The sequence below is a fragment of the Antechinus flavipes genome, chromosome 1 (assembly GCF_016432865.1).
Source record: "Antechinus flavipes isolate AdamAnt ecotype Samford, QLD, Australia chromosome 1, AdamAnt_v2, whole genome shotgun sequence".
Lineage (NCBI taxonomy): Eukaryota > Metazoa > Chordata > Mammalia > Dasyuromorphia > Dasyuridae > Antechinus > Antechinus flavipes.
Window position 1 is genome coordinate 287,443,407 of NC_067398.1, and position 17,494 is coordinate 287,460,900.

Consider the following 17,494-nt stretch of genomic DNA (forward strand, 5'->3'; position numbering starts at 1 on the left):
GAACACTGGGAAACGAATGTGAACTATCTGTATTTTTGTTTTTCTTCCCGGGTTATTTATACCTTCTGAATCCAATTCTCCCTATGCAACAAGAGAACTGTTTGGTTCTGCAAACATATATTGTATCTAGGATATACTGCAACATATCCAACATATAAAGGACTGCTTGCCATCTAGGGGAGGGGGTGGAGGGAGGGAGGGGAAAAAAAATCGGAAAAGAAACGAGTGCAAGGGATAATGTTGTCAATATAAAGTAATCATTAAATAAAAAATTAAAAAAAAAAAGAATCCTGCTATTGTTGTCTTCTTTCCTAACTAAATAGAAACCAAAAAAGAAAAAAGAAAAAAAGCCATTTTTGATATATTATATAAATACTCTGACCAGCAGAAACTTGCGAAAAACATTGTTAAAATATTGTTAATATTTTGTTAAGATTTATACTTGATAAAAATTATAACACTTCAGATTATTTAATCTAAACCTCATTTTTCTCAAACTTTCAAATGACTTCCGATTTTTATAGGCATATACTAAGACTGTTATGAAGAATTTGTCTCTAGACTATCTAATTGCACCAAAAATAAACACTTTCTGAATGGGATTCATGTAGTGAGATAGCTCTCACAATAACCAGAGCCTTTTTGTTTTTGTGTCGGTTTAGAGTATGTATCTCTCCTTCCTCAATTGCTTTCCAAACTTTTTCAAACTGACAAATTCTTTTTTTTTTATTTTAAATTTATTTATTTATTCAAAACTTAAAAAGAAAATAGGAAAAGAAAAAAAAATTGCCACGTGTACAACAGAACAACAAAAGAAAGGATTCAAAATATAAAACAGTAACTTTCCATCTCAAGAAAGTCTATATAATAAATACTACACATTGTGTTCAGTACTGTCCAGTGCTGTCCATCTTTTCTTTGCTTCCTTATAGGTTTTCTTTTGTTCTCTGCTGTGTACTTGTACTTTATTCTTTTTTACACCTTTCCTCCCTTCCCTATCCCTCAAGAAAGCTACATTTAAATACAGACACACACACACATATATACACACATACATTCACATATACATAATACATCCATATATATCTATGTAAAGCTGTACTATGATTGTGCTCTGTTACTCTGAAGGTAGGTAGCATCATCCTACATAAGGCCAAGTCTTTCTTGGGCTTTCTATATCCACCAAATAATAATTTCCTACACAATAGCAACCTTATATTGTCTAATTATTTTAAATAGTCTAAAGCAATATTGTTTAATATGGCTGATACAGAATTAGTTACCCTATTTTTCCCTTTTAATTACATCTATTTTAACTTGTCTAAGATCAATGATTACTACACTTGATTTTTTCTAATAAACTCTACTCTTGATCATTATTATTGTTTGTGTGTATCTCTTTATTTCCTATCCTTCCTGACTCCTCTTCTTTACTTATATCTACTACCTTGCCTTGCTGTTACTTAACCAACCTCCTACATGTTCCAGTGAGTCTTCCTTTATCCTCTCCCCCTGTTCTTTCCCTCTCTCTTTATCCCATTCCCTTTAATCTATATACCCTTCTGCGTCCCTCCTTATTTTATTCTTTATACCTGTTATTTCTTTATAAATTTAGATTTTTTACATATGTATATACATATATACATATGTAAAATATATATATATATACATATATGTGCATATATATGTATATATATATTTCTTTAACTCATTGTCAATGAGAGTGATGATCCAGAACTACAAGACCTCCCCCCATCTAATTTCTGTGTCAATGTTTTTCTCTTGTACCCCATTCATAAAACATAATTACTCTTTTTACCTATTCCTTCATAGTTTTACTTTTTATTTTTTTCCTCAATAGTACTTTATTTTTCCAATTATATTTTTGTAAGCTTTTGAGTTTTAATTTTTTTCTTTTTCTCCCTTACCTCCTCTCTTCCCAAGACAGAAATATGTACATATTATACATATATAATCATTTAGAATATATTTCCATATTAGTCATGTCAAAGAAAAATCAGAACAAAGGGAAAAACCATGAAAAAGAAAAAAACAAACAAAAAAGATGAAAATGGTATGCTTCAATTCACATTCTGTTTCCATAGTTCTTTCTCTGGACACCAATTGAATTTTCTACCCCAAATAGGTTGGAATTGTCTTGGATCATTATATTGTTGAGAAGAGCTAAGTCTATTGTAATCTTTCATCAAATAATCTTGCTGTTACTCTGTACAATGTTCTCCTGGTTCTGTTCACTTCATTCAGCATCAGTTCACATAAGTTTTTCCAGGCTTTTCTGAAATCAGACTGCTCATCATTTCCTTTTTTAAATAGTATTTTATTTTTCTAAATACATGGAAGGAGAGTTTTCAATATTCACTTTTGCAAGACCTTGTATTCAAATTTTTTCTCCCTTTCTTTCCCCTTACCTGCTCCCCAAGATAGCAAGCAATTTTACATATGTTTATATAGGTTAAACATCAAGCTGAACAATAAAAATCAAATCCAAGCAGAAAAAAAATACAAGCAAACAAACAAAGATAACATCAAAAATTGAAAATACTATTCTTTGAACCACATTCAATAACCATAGTTCTCTCTCTGGATGCAGATGGCACTTTCCATCTAAGTCTATTGGAATTGCCTTGAATCACCTCTTTGTTGAAAAGAGCCAAGTCCATCAGAGTTGATCATCATATAATCTTGTTATTACAAAGCACAATGCTCTCTTGGTTCTGTTCATTTCATTCAACATCAGTTCATGTAAATCTTTCCAGGCTTTTCTGAAATTAGCCTGCTCATCTTTTTCAAAGAACAATAATATTCTATTATCTTCATATACTATAACTTATTTATCCATTCCCCAACTGATTGGCATCCACTGAATTTCTAGTTACTTGTCACTACAAAAAGGGCTGCTATAAACATTTTTACACATGTAGGTCTTTTCCCCTCTTTTATGATTTTTTTGGAATACAGACTCAGTAGAGACATTGCTGGATTAATAAAGATTATGAACAGTTTTATAGGCCTTTGGATATAGTTCCAAATTGCTCTCCAGAATGGTTGGATCAGTTTATAACTCCACCAACAATGCATAATGTCCCAGTTTACCCACATCCCTTTCAATATTTATTATTATCTTTCCCTGTCATTTTAGCCAATCTTAGAGATGTGAAGTGGTACCTGAGAGTTGTTTTAATTTGAATTTCTCTTATCAATAGTGATTTAGAGTATTTTTTCATATGACTAGAAATGGCTTTAATTTCTTCATCTGAAAATTATATGACCTCAACTTGTTGGATGTTGTGACACACATTGATTCACTCAGGGATGGAGAGAATTTTCTGCATATAATACCAACCAAAATCTCAAAGGCCAGAACTCAAGATCCATCTTCAATTCCTAAATAAAGGATTCTGAATCTTTAATTTCATTTAAAAGAATTCTGGTAACAAAAAGAAACATCAACACTTATTTTTTTCCCCTATAAAAGCAATGATTTCAATTTCTAAATTACTTCTGCTTAACTTCACTTACAAATATTGTCCTTGGGGCAGCTAGTTGATGCAGTAGATAGAGTACCAGCCCTGAAGTCAGGAGGATCTGAGTTCAAATCTGACCTCAGATACTTAACACTCCCTAGCTGTGTGATGCTGGGCAAATCACTTAACCCTAAATGCCTCAGCAAAACAAAACAAAAACAACCAACCAAATATAGTCCTAGTTTGTCCTCACAACCTTTCCTAGGAACAAACATCCACCTTAACAGTCCTCAGACTGCCACACATGCCATTTTCTACTATTGACTTTATGATAATTAAGATAATGGTTCCAGTAATCAAAATTCAAAAACCAGGAAATTTACAATCCCAGGAATTTTTATCTAAAATAGCAAAATTTCACTAATCACAACTTAGAGCTTGAATATTTTCCTGATATTTCCCTAACTGTTAACATTTCACTACTCCTTTACTTACAAATTAAAATTGACTACATTCTGAGGCTTTAGATACATATAACAAATACTTGATGTTTGACTCATCATGAAATTGTTGAAGCTGCATCTTTAAACCACCTTAATAATTTTCATAATGGTCAGGTTTTCAAATGGTAACGAATGAATAAATTGTAAAAGCTGTCTCACAAGATGGAGACAGTGTTGTAAAAATTGAGTGAAGGCCGGCTGTGTCTCAGGGCCAAGTTTCTTTCTCCAGAGATCACATAGTTTACAAGGAGTGGGACCATATGGTCCTTTTCTTTGTAAGATTAAGTTGGGGCCACCTTGGCATTGAAACTCCCATATAAGGTAATCCTTATGTCCTAAATCCTAAAAATGTGGTTGGGTTGAAAAATTTTCCTCATTTATGACTTAGAATATGAGGTCATTTGTCTTGGCTAATGAGGGCAAAGATCCAGTTTATAGGGAGTGTTAACCCAGACCCCTATATAATTCTTGTGTGTTAACTGGGCCTTGCCTCTTCTTGCCTGCTTATGGGGAGGGAGAGGCCATTTCTCATGAGATTGTAATAAAATTCCTTTCTGCTTTTGTCTTGAGAAATCTCCTTAATTTGTTTGATTTATTTGAACGGGTGGGCTAGTCCCACACAGTAATATTCTTTTACAATTGCAATTCATATGACAATATTGAGATTAAAAATTGTTTTGTATTAATAGCATTTCTGCTCAAATTTTATTCACTATATGTTACAATTTTCTCTTACATAACTAAGTCCACCCAATTAAAGCTATGTAAATTGTGTCCCCTTTAATTTTGGGGGGGCTCTGAAACTTTGTCCCCCTTGCCTACCTCCCATTTGTGGGAAGGTTGGAAGATGAGAAATTGAAACTGTAAACAACTGGCCAGTTCCCCAGTCATTTTCCAGGATCCAGATTGGTACCTCTTGTTTTAACCTCTGAAAGGTTAAATTGCTACTACTTTTGATAATGGGACTATCAGAGCCACACCAGGCCTTTCTTATTCTCCAGCCTCTGGTGAGATGACTTTGAGGAACCAAAAGTTACTTTTCCTATTAAATAGGTTTTCTTTTTTTTGTCTCTTTGCATAACAACCTTGAAAGGTATTTCTTAAGTACTCAGTTGTATTGACTTTGCCATACTTTTGGCAAGGGTGCCTGAGACCTGGTCTCACTTTTTCCTAACTTGCCTTTATGGGGCCCAGATCTCCTAGCCTACTAGCTAATTTACACCTGACATTCCTTGTTGAGACTTAGTAGAGCACCTTATATTCTCTTTTTCATCCTAGGGGCTATTTGCTTTTTTGGGGGTTATTACAGGTATGGTTAATGCAGATTCTTTTCCTAAATCTCTGCCAAACTTGCTGAACACACTCAGTCTATTGCAATTGGCATGCAGCCCTTGAAATTGACAGGAGTGAACTCTGTAAAAATTGTGTAAAATAATCACTGAAACAATATCCCCTTTATCTGCAAAAGAAGAGAGATTGGAGGTCTCCCAGGCGCCAGAGAGTCTAGAAAGAAGAAACATTCTCCCAGATTGAGATAAGTGTCATCATTCAAGGGCAAATCAACCCCCACTGATCTTTTGAAGAGTTGCATCCTCATTCAGGAAACTCTAAAGCCTTCAAAGCGATTTTCATTCAATTGGGAGATCTGGGCCTGGTATTGACAAGTATCTAAGCCTGGGGACATTGGCTTTCTTTTCAACTGGGAACTTCATTCTCACATTTTCTATTAAAGGGCAATTTTAAACTCATTTCTTTGCAGAATGTCCAAAGCAAGATTATGCTTTGTCAAGGAACTTCTTGGCCTAGCTGCCTGCCAGGACTCTTACCCTCTGTGAAGAGACCCTCTTCTCAGGGAAAAATCTTTTATCATTTCTCTGCCACTGAGGAAGTCAGTCTTGTAGCAAAACTGATTTCTGCAGTGCCAATAAAACTTCCCTTTGCCACTAACAGATTTTGGGTTTGTGAATTCTTTCACGAAGGACCTGCTCCTCCAACCAAAAGGGGATTCCCACCTCAACTCTCTACATTGTCACTAGAACAACATCACAATGACAATTACATTCTGTCCACTGTGTTTCAGAATCCTATGTGTTGGATGTCCTGTTGGCTGCCCAAAGAGGTACCTGTGAATTAATCCAAGAAGAATGTTTTTTCCTAAACGAATGAGTCAACTAGTTATTCAAACACATCACTTTTTTTGAGAAAATCATCCTTGAGTCCCCAATATTGACATCTCTGGATAGTTTCCCAGGGAAATGGACCCCTAAAACTTAGATATGTGGGTTCTATGTCTCTGTGCTTTCACAGGCTTTAAGTTTGTTCTCACTCTTATCTCTCTCTGTTCTGCTATATTAGTCAATAAGATCATACTCCATGTTGTTCCCCACTTGGCCATCAGGGGATGTACTTTTTGTTTCTTTGGTCAAAAGGAGGGAATGTGAACATGATCTCACTAACATTAACCATATGTTTGAGCTTTGAACAAGGTAATCCCATACCAATGATTCTTTGAATGTTGAAACCATCAGATGCAATGTGGTTTTGCAACATGGAAAAGTCCCCACTGTTTCAATACCCTGGTTACGCATACCTAGAAAAACTGCAAGGCTTCATGCTCCTGGAAACTGCCATCTAAATCAGAATAACATTGTGATTTTTAGCTTTAAATAGTTTTATGTAACTCTCTCTCACTGAACTCAGACAAGATTCTGGGTTTCTCTGTTTACAAGCATTAGATGGTAATCCCCTACATGCCTTACATAATAAAGCTGACATCTGCTTCAGATTCCCTGACATTACAGCTTTGTTCTTTCTGACCCTCTCTGGGACTTGAGCTGAGGATTCCAGTGGTCCTAGACTCATGGTCAATAATTCCAATAGGTATGATTTTCTTCCTTTTATAGATGATTCTAAGACTTAATCTCTTTCCTGAGCTAAGGATATACAAATTCTGGTCTTTGTGCATCAACAAACATGGGATTATAGATTATCTCCTTGGTATTCAGAATTTTTTATTTTTTAAATTTCATTTCATTCTTTTGTATAAAAATTTTTTTGATAGTAACCCATTAAATTATTATATTATATAAATATACTTTGTTCAGGTTTTTTTGAGTATACTTTTGCCAATTACATCCTAAATCAGATGATAGTGCAGATTATCTAAATGCAGCACAAAGCTTTATCACAAAGCTTACCTTACCAGTTAAAGGCTAAAAGTACTTAACTTTCATTGAAAATCTATTTTTATCCATATTTTTACCATTCATAAAAATCTGGAAATATAGCAGATTATATTTTTTCTGTAATTTTAAGGGAAGGTTGTAAGTAAACCCCACAAGCCAAAATTTTCTAATAGATTAAAAAAATACCAAAAGCTGTCATATGAAGTAATTTTATAAGTAGTCTACAGATAAAAACAAAAATATCCAATTTTAACTGCTTCCCTGAAAGTAATTGGAAAAGAGATACTTGCAGAATGTGGGAATTTGCTGTACTATATGTAAAATACAAGTATAAATATATGATGTACTTGACATATAAGGATAGAGAATGAACCTGTGATTTCATTGGAAGAAGGAACTCCTGGATGGGGAAGCATCATATCTTTACTTAGGTTAGTATCTTCTCTGTAACTTATAATTTTAGAGATTTGTCTAGGCAAGTAGTGTCAAAATCAAATACAATTGGACCCCTAAATTGTATATTAGGCTCCCTGAAGGCTACACAATGCTTAGAAAGCCACACATTAATATTATGTTCTATTGTATTTTTATTTTGTTAAATCTACAAACAGTACATTTCAGTGGGACTCAGAGAATTAGGGCATACTCTGGCCCCACTTCAATGTTTTTTGACACCTCTGACCAAAAGTTACTGAGTTAAATGTCTTGCCCAGAGTTATATATATCGATTTGCTCTATTCCACAAACAATATTTCATTTCATATTTCCATGTCTTTTCATAGGCATGGAATGTCTTTATTTTATATCTTTACTTCCTGATGTTCCTAGCTTCCTTCAAAGATTAGTTGAAGAGGTTTTTTCTGATCCTCCCAAATGAGACTCTCTCCCTTTATCCTCCATATTACCATGTATGTCCCTTGTATTTATATGTGTATACATTTTCAGCAATATTGTGCAAGCTCCTTGATCTTGCACTTGAGGAGTGACTGCATTTTTGTTTTTGTATTTAGTGTCTATAACATAATAATCATTGATAAATGCTTGCAGATTGATTAACATATTGCTTGGTTGTTTGAAACTTTTTCTTTTTTTCCCCTTAAAATTACCTAAAAATACATTGAGTACTGGGAAATTTTCTGCCTAAAAAAGATAAACAATAAGCTTTCAGCATGGAGATTTGTGGTTTCTTGTACAATACTCTTTTTTCTCTTATTTGGATATTGAAGTTGGATTGCTATTTGTCAAACTGATGTAACATTCTGAAGTTACATTCTGATATAACTATGGGATTGGACATGGGTACTTATTTTTTTCTACTCCCTTCTCCATGCTGGGTAGTGGGATGCTGAATCCTTCCTAAGACTGAAAAGGAATGCTTTTCTCTCTGAATTACAAATCTTGGTGTACAATTGTGCTAATAAGAAAAGACAAGAGGAGTGGTTTCAGAAAAACATAGTAATATCTATATGAATTGATAAATGAAGTAAAAAGCAGATCATTGTGCAAAGTAACAGCAGTACTATAATCATATTTAACTGTAAAAGACTTGGCTACTCTACAATGATCCAAGAAATTTCCAAAGGACTCCTGATGAAAAAATTACATCCACCTCCAAAAAAATTTTAGAATACCATCATTCTTTCAGTTACCTAGGCTCACAATGTAGGTGTCATCCTCCTTCTCTTAACCCCAGATCCAATCAACAGCCATAGACTGTTGATTCTATGTTCATAACATCTCTTATATTCACTCTCTTCTCTTCTCTATCACTTTCACTGCTATTGTGGAGGCTCTTATCCCTTAATTCCGGGTCTGTTGTAGTGGCCTATTGATTGATCTCCCTGCTTCACCATTCACCATTCTACTCCATCTTCCATTCAGTTGTCAAATTGGCCTTTGTAAAGTACAGTTTTGACCAAATCATCTCCATTTCTACTCAATAAACTTCAATGTTTTCTTATTAACTTGAAGACCAAATACAAAATACTGCAACTTTTAAACCTCTTCATAATCTTGGCCTTTCTTATATTTCCAAAACCAATTAGTACCTTCTATATCATCTAGGATCCAATGATACTTGTCTTCTTTTTCTTGTCTCCTGTTCCATTTCCTGATTCTAGGTATTTTCAATGACTCTTCTCCATGAATAGAACTCTGTCTATCTGTCTTTCTCTTTCTATCTCTGTCTCTTCCCCTTCCTTTCCTTCTCCTCCTCTCAGCTCCCTTTCTCCTCTTCAGGCTTCTCTGGATTCCTTCAAGTATCAGGAAGAATTTTATCTTTTGCACAGAAATCTTTCCCAGTTATTCTTAACCTTTGTACTTTCCCTTTGAAATCATTACTAATTTATCGAGTAGATATAGTGATTCTTTGTAAATAGTTTTTTGTATGTTGTCTTGTAATGCCTCAGATTCCCTGAATTATGCTATGCCCTGAATAAAATTTTGGCCACTCCCCCTTCCACTCTCCCCCTTCCTGGCCATTAGGACTGAGAGAATTAAAACCTTGGCCACTTTACATTCCATTGTATCATAAAACTTTAGGTACCTTATCTCAAATGCCTGCTGGGATAATTCCTCCTCCTTTGAGTATTGTCCCTTGCTTGGCCTTGCTGTCTCCTGCCCTTGACCTTCTTATCTTGTCCACTCACCCAGTACCTTTGTCCCCCTTACCATTATCTTGTCAGGATTGAGTTATGATCCTTTTCTGGAGCTGTGGCTTGTCCAGTATCCTCGTTCTCCCCACCCCACCTGCTTTTTGTTTCCCCTAACTATGAAAGTCTCTTGAATTAGTTTCTGGCTGCTGAATGTTTTGAAACAAGAGTCCTATGCAGCAGGCTGGCTTCAGCTAGTCTAAATTCTCCATATCAATATATTAAAAAATCAATCTCTGTCTTGCCTCAGTTTCTCTGGCATTCTCCAATTATACCATGACCTCCCTGAAAATCAGGACTTTCCCCCATTATTTCATGTTCTCAATGCTGGACACAGGGCTGGAACATAGCAAGCATTTAATAAATATTTGTTATTTATTCCATTGCTTCATAATACTTCTCCTCAAAGTAAGATATAGACAGGACAAAATTTTATTCCAGGAATAGAGAGGCTCTTATAGGGCCATCTAGACAGGCTTGGCATCCAAAGATCAACTTTAAAGACAAAGATTAAGTGAAAAGATTTTAATTCTTATTCAAAGTCATATGACCAAACATTGATTATTCATACTCTCAGAAAAAATGTTTGAACATTGTTCAAAACAAAGAATATCACTTATACATTGTTTTAGAATAAAATCACATAAAAGCCATGATCAAAGAGTCTTTGGGGGGGGAAATAGCTTGGCTATAATGACTAGAAGAATACCTAGAAGAAATGAAGGAAGAGATTTTTAAAGTGAAAGTGCTCTGGAGGTGAAAAAAATTTGCATGGAAAATAATAATCTTAGAACAGAAGGTGCTTGGAATGGAACTTGAAACCACAAACAGAATACAATTGAATTAAATAAACTAAAATAATGAAACTATAATAAAATTTATGAGATGTAGCTAAAACAGTCATCAAAGGAAATTTTATATCTCTGAAAATTTGAGTTAATTAAAGACAAAAAATGATCAGTGGAGGAAGCAGAAAAATTTTAAAACATTATCAAGATCAGCAAATTCACAAAAGCTCATAAGAAAAATTTTTTGAAAATTATAGGAGAAAATGTTGAAAATTGAAGATAAAATCTATAAAGCCAAAGTAAAAACTTTTTATTGGAAGAGACTAAAAAGTCAATCAACTATTAGCTAACCTATTCTAGAAAAAGAGGGAAGAAAATGAAATTACCCAGATTAAAAAAAATCAACTGGGCAAATTGACAACAAAGAAGATATAAAAAGAATGACCAAAAAGTAACATAATTATGAACAAAAAGTGCACATAATTATGTGAACATAAAACTAAAATTCAGTTGACTTGTGAAAATTCAGTTTATTATCTACAAAGATACTCAACTTAACAAAATATTTACAAATATATTCAACCTGATAAAACAAGATATAGAAAAATTCAACAATCCTTTTTTTTTCTTTAAAGAAAAATTGAAGCTGAAAATAAATGAATTGTCTAGAAATTACTCAACTAGTATGTATTTGAAGTAGGATGAACTCAGTTCTTCTTGATTCCAGATCTAGTGGTCTCTTCACTGTGCCACCTGACATTATTAAACACTATGTGTCCTACTCAAAAAACCATCCATTAATGTTGCTTAATTATCATGAAATATTTTCCAGTCATCTTCAGCCCTTTTGCTTGGACTTTTTAATATGCATAGTTTACCTGTGTTTTGATTCTGCCATTAATTATTGTGCAGTTACTTAAACTTATTTTATAATAATGCAAAAATTTAGTTTCCATTATACCTAAATACAAAAGTGACCTCTTCACAAGTTTTACATTCATTGTCCAAGATTGAAATAGATTTCATTTCTATTTTGACAATACTTTCAAGTACTAATTTGTATTTCTGATAATGCTTCAGGATTCACTTCCTATAATAATCTTTCTTCCAATTAGTTCTTTCTACCTCCCAGGAGTTATAGTCATCAGCAATTAAAGGCATGAATCTAAATGTCTCTAGGTTGCATATTTAAACTGTCTAAAATAATTATTAAAGGCTGATAATTAAGAATTCTCTAATGATGCAATTATTTTTGTAACTAACACTTCTAAGGGATTTTCATTTTAAAAAACAAGATTCTCCTAGCTGACATAGTTCTTGAACTGCAAATAGATCATCTCACCTTTTCAAACAATTGAAAATATCAGACGAAAACAATTTTCTGATTCTTAGCATTTTGAATCTGTAAATAGATCTATGATCTCATCTATTTGAGAGGTCCTTCCAATGATTCAGATCTCATATCAATCCTATGTAAATGCTAGCCAATGTCCTCAGATAAGTTTCTTCACAGCATTGCAATGTGCTGGAATCCTCTTTACATTGTCCTGATATTTTAAGGTTATGAGTAACCTGGCTCTTTATTTATTTTTTTTTGTCATATGTCTAAACCATCTCCTTATTCTCATTATTACAAATATTAGTAATACTTCTATCATACAATTCCCTGATGACATATTTTATTCCTGTTCCTCTTTGAAGCATCTCATTGGCTATAGCTTACAGCCTGATTCACACCTACTGTGTTCACACCTACTATGCTTTTGTGATATTCATTTTTAATTTTTTTGGAAAAAATTGTATTCTGTGGCTTGCTGCCATATGATAAAATCAGCAGAAAGCTGGTATTTTAAAAAAATACTTACCTCAAGTGATATTCAAAATTGGACCACATCTTTCCCATTTCATAATCCCCATTTTTTGTTGAATCATTTTCTGTCATGTCCAACTTTTTTATGATCTTATTGAAATTTTCTTAGCAAAGATACTGGAATGGTTTGCCACTTTCTTCTCCAGATCATTTTATAGATAGGGAAACTGAAGTAAATGGGGTTAAACAACTTGCTCAGGGTCACATAGCTAATATCAGACATGAATCCACAAAGCTGGGAATCTTCCTGGTTCTGTTGTGCCACAGTTTCCTTTGATTATTCTACCTCAGTTTCCCTAATTGTTCTACCTCAATTTCCCTGAATTGTTCTGCCTGGTTGCAACATCCCTCCTCCTAATCATCATGATCCAGATAAGGAGAAAGACCTTCTTAGACAGCATGACCCCAGACCTTCCCTACTTATCAGAATGTCCACTGCTTCCCCCCATCCTGTCAGAACTGGACTAATAGTCCATTCCCACTCTCATTGTTCTGACTCTGCCCCTGCCTCAGTCTACCCCCTAGTAGCTTGGAGCCATGTGCATATATATTTACTGGGAAGCATACATCAGCTGTTGGATGTTTTGAGACATCAACCCTGGGGGCATCATGCCCCCAGCAAATCTCTCTCTTTCAAAAAAAAATATTAAAACTCTCCAATTTCTATCCTGTAAGAGGGCCTGCCAACCTCTGCCAGCCTTGGACATTACACAGGGCATGGTTCAGGTTATCTGAGGGTAACCTTGTAAGGGTGAACAAGATGGCGCTGGGAGGAAGGGGTTCCCACCCAAAAGAGCAATGTGACAGTTCCCAGAAGAGGCGTGCTGGACCTTAGAGGGGAGTACCTTGAATATCCTTATTAGGAATGGAATGCACACATCATATCTATGTGTAGTTTTCTATAGAGAATCATGTATCTACTATAGGCTAGAATGTGATTATGTATGAAGTAGTAACTAGAAACAGGCACCAAGATGATAAAAGGACCTGCAGTCTTTGTAATAAATGGAGTCTCACCACACCTTGGCTTTTGCCCCTCATTACTTACACTCTTCACCATTTCAGGTGGACATGCAGTGTTGGTCACATAAGGCCTATTCCACTCAGGAGTTAGGGCTGTGATCCCTAACACTGTCCTGCCTCAGTCTCTCTGGCATTAAAGTTCTAAGCCTGGCATTTTATTCACTGTCCACTTAACTGCCTCAATCCTTATCTTGCTTTTAATAAATTACTCCATAACACCTATAATATATATCTCACAGGATTTTTGTTTTATTATAGTGTTTTGCACTTTGTATTCCTTGTACCATTGATATTGGAATTTTCAAATTCTTTTGTCATTTTATGCCTTCCACAATTGCCTTCAAACCACTTTTCTAGATTCATTTTTCACTACTTCCTGCCATGTAGCCTATACTCTTTCTGTTCCTTGTATTCGGCTACTTCCTCACTCCCTATATTTAGTCATTCTGTTCCTTTTGCCTAGATTGTCATTCATTCCCAACTATATTTTATTTCTATCTACTCTTTGAGGCCAACCTCACATGCCATATTTTCTATGAGGACTTCTAATTTCCCCAAGTCAGAAGAGTAGGAAAAATATAACCTATTTGAGAACAAAAATAGTTTATTTTTGTCTACTTATTCTTAATATTGCCCTCAAAACACATTTTTAAATCAAATGGAAGGAGGTGATGGTTTTCCATTTATTTCTTCTTCCAGTTTTATATACTTCCCTTATATAATATAGCTATTGTTTTACACATAATATTAGATGAGAGTCTTTAATCATTAATTCCTTCCAAATACTTAGCATAATGTCTTGTATATGATATGTTCTCAACAAGTGGAAGTCTAACTACATTATAAATCCTTTGAAGATATTGTTTTATTATTTTATTATTTCTGTGTTAATGTTCATTCCCCCCTCACCTGATCTAATATTTATTGATTAAGTTCTACCTCCACTAAATATAATCCTCCTTTGAAGTCTTATAGAAGAGGCCCAAACTCTCAAAGACTTCCCAATAAGAGTCCAGGCTCTGGAAAAGTCCTACCAAACTAGAAAAACTTTGAGAATTTATCATACCATGCAGATGGTGTAGTTTTTGATTTGCCTAGCTATGTTCAGATAGACTTGTCATCAGTAAATTGGATACTAGGCAATAAGTGTTAGTCACAACCTAGGTGAAGACATGGATGAATTGCAGCTTACATTTATTGTACATCCTCTGATGAAATTGAAGTCTTAAAGATATACTGCTGACTGGTTATATGCTGGAGATTTGGAAAGAGGCTGTGTATTATAAAGTTTAATAAGAAGGTCAAAATGGTAGAGTGTGGCTACTTGAAATCAGGACAGCTAGAGTAGAACAACCTCTTGGCCAAGAAATGAGTATGTGTTTTGATCTCCCTTGTCATATAATAACTTTCTATAGTCAAAATTTGTTCTATTGTTTGCTCATTTTCCCAGCTTATTACTTAATTTTTAACTCTTTATTAGAATTAGGCTTTCAAGGTGAAGGATGCACTGTCCAAAACTTCAGATGTTTTTGCAGTTATTTTCAGAGAAACTTCTGGGGACCTTCCAACATGGAAGAACTAAGGAAAGGTGTATTTATTGGCTTATGCTCTGGTTTGTAAGCAACCACAAACACTCTTTTCTGCCCTGCAAATGTGCCTATAAGCTCTGATGTGCTACAGCTCCTCCTTGTCTAGGACTGCTACCTAGATCTGAGTATGAGCAAAACAACAACATCTTGCTTCAGTGCTAGCAAAAGGACCCCTGTAATATTCTTCTAAACAGTTGTTTGACCCCCTTACTATCCATGGGCTGAGATCTCTGAATACTACTGATTCAGTGGCTCCCAAGTTCTGCTCCTGCTTGCCATTGTTGGGGCTGAAGCTGTGTTGATAGGACCTGTGCTGGACTATGCTCCACTATCACCCAGGTGTGACAGACTTTTCTTGCTGACTTTCTAAATTGCCCTGGGCTGGAAAATTATTTCACTCCATCTTTTCGTGGGTTGTGCTATTCTAGAATTTGTTTAGAGTTATTATTTAAAGATATTTGGAAGGGGTTGGGGAAGAAATCAGACTAATTTCTGCCTTTACTCCATCATCTTTTTTCCTTTTTCTTTCTTTTTAATCCCCTTACCATGTTTTACCCTTCTGTATTGGAGTTTATTTTGCTTATGACTTCTCCCTCATCTGTTCAGCCCTCACTATTATCCCTGTCCCTACCTATATCCTTGTAGAATTTAATTTCTTTCTGTTTCATACCTTATGGGCATTTTTGTATTTTAATGTGTTCAACCTTCTTTTGACTAATTTAGATGAAAGTGAGGTGCTCATGATGACTTTTAAAATCCTTGATTCCTCTATATTTATATATTTTGTTACCTTATGAACCCTTATTATGTGACATACTACCATATCTCTTTTTGATTCAGATTTCCTTCTGAATTAAGGGACTGAGCCATAATTCTAGCTCCCTAAGGAAAATTTTCAGAAACTATTTTGCTCCAATTTTCTGCTCATAAAACTGATAACTTAGAGGAAATAAGTAAATACTTACATGAATATAAAAATACCCAAATTAACAAAAGAATATGTAGATTATTAAAGTACTCAATATCATAAAAACAAATTGAACAAGAACAAATAAGATACTAAACCAAAAAAAGTCTCATAAGCAAGATAAATTGTTATAAATAAATGACAAAAACTATTTACAAAAATAGACATGAAGATTATATTTTTGATCACTTTCTTTAATATAAATAGGGATTCCACACATAAAGCAAGGAGAAAAAAGTGAAAAACTTCAATATATATCCAAATTCAAAGAGTACACTAATACAAATAATTTAACATATTATCAAATAGGATAGGTTGGATTTATATCAGGAATATAAGATTGATTTAATAGAAGGAATAAAACAAATACAATAAATTATATTAATAAAAATGATGAAAATTACATGATTGTATGAAAAGATGCAAAAAAGGATTTTGATAACATCTAACATTTCTATTTTAAAAACTTGAAAGTATAAGAAGAAATGGATCTTTCCCTCATAAGATAATTATCAACTTTCCAAATCCAAGAATAAACACATATAATAAGTTAAGTTAGCAGCTTTTCAGATAAAATCAGTGATAAAGCGAAGTTGTCCGTCATTACCTATAATGTCCAGGCTAGTTCTCTGGAGGGCTTCAAGAGTCAGGATCACTCAAAGTCCTTGGTCTTTAGAAGAAGAAGTGAAGAAGGCAGGCAAGCTGCCACTCAGCTTGCCAAAGATGAATCCTGGACTCTGGAGTCTGAAGCCTGAAGTCCTCTCTCCTCAGTTGCTGTGGCAGAGAGACTCTGATCTCTCTCCCTCAGCCCTCCAATCCTTGCCTACGATTATCTCACCACCACACATTCAGCAAGCGCCAATTGTGAAGAGAGCCATCACATTACCACATCATTTAAGTATATGCTTATAGAACCATTATCTTACATTGAGTAGATATTTTGCCTTAAGGGCTCTGCTGTCTTAGATTCAAGTACACCTTTTCAGAGTTTCAGCCCTCTACACTTCTCGCTTTCTTTTGTTTTAGAATACAGGTGGTCACACCCTCCCTGACTTCTCAGGGAGGGGAGAACCCCCAAAAGGAGATCACACCCTCCTTGACTTCTCAGGAAGAGAGATGAAAAATACCAAAGTGAAGTGGGTAGTCAAATCAGATATTATTAGCGGGTTTCTGGGTTGAAGGTTCTTACTAGAAACAACCATACATAAATCCATCAGCATGGGAGGTATTACACAAGCACATAGCATTATAGCACAGGCTAGTAGTGATGACTCTCCCCACAGCCAGTGCAGGCTCAATGTGGTGTAACAAACATGAATTGTACATGCAAGTAGTGATATAACAAACAATATGAATCAATGTGGTATTGTAAAAGATTTCCAGAAGTCCTAGAATGAGGGTATATAAATGACAATCACACATATGCCTCCTTC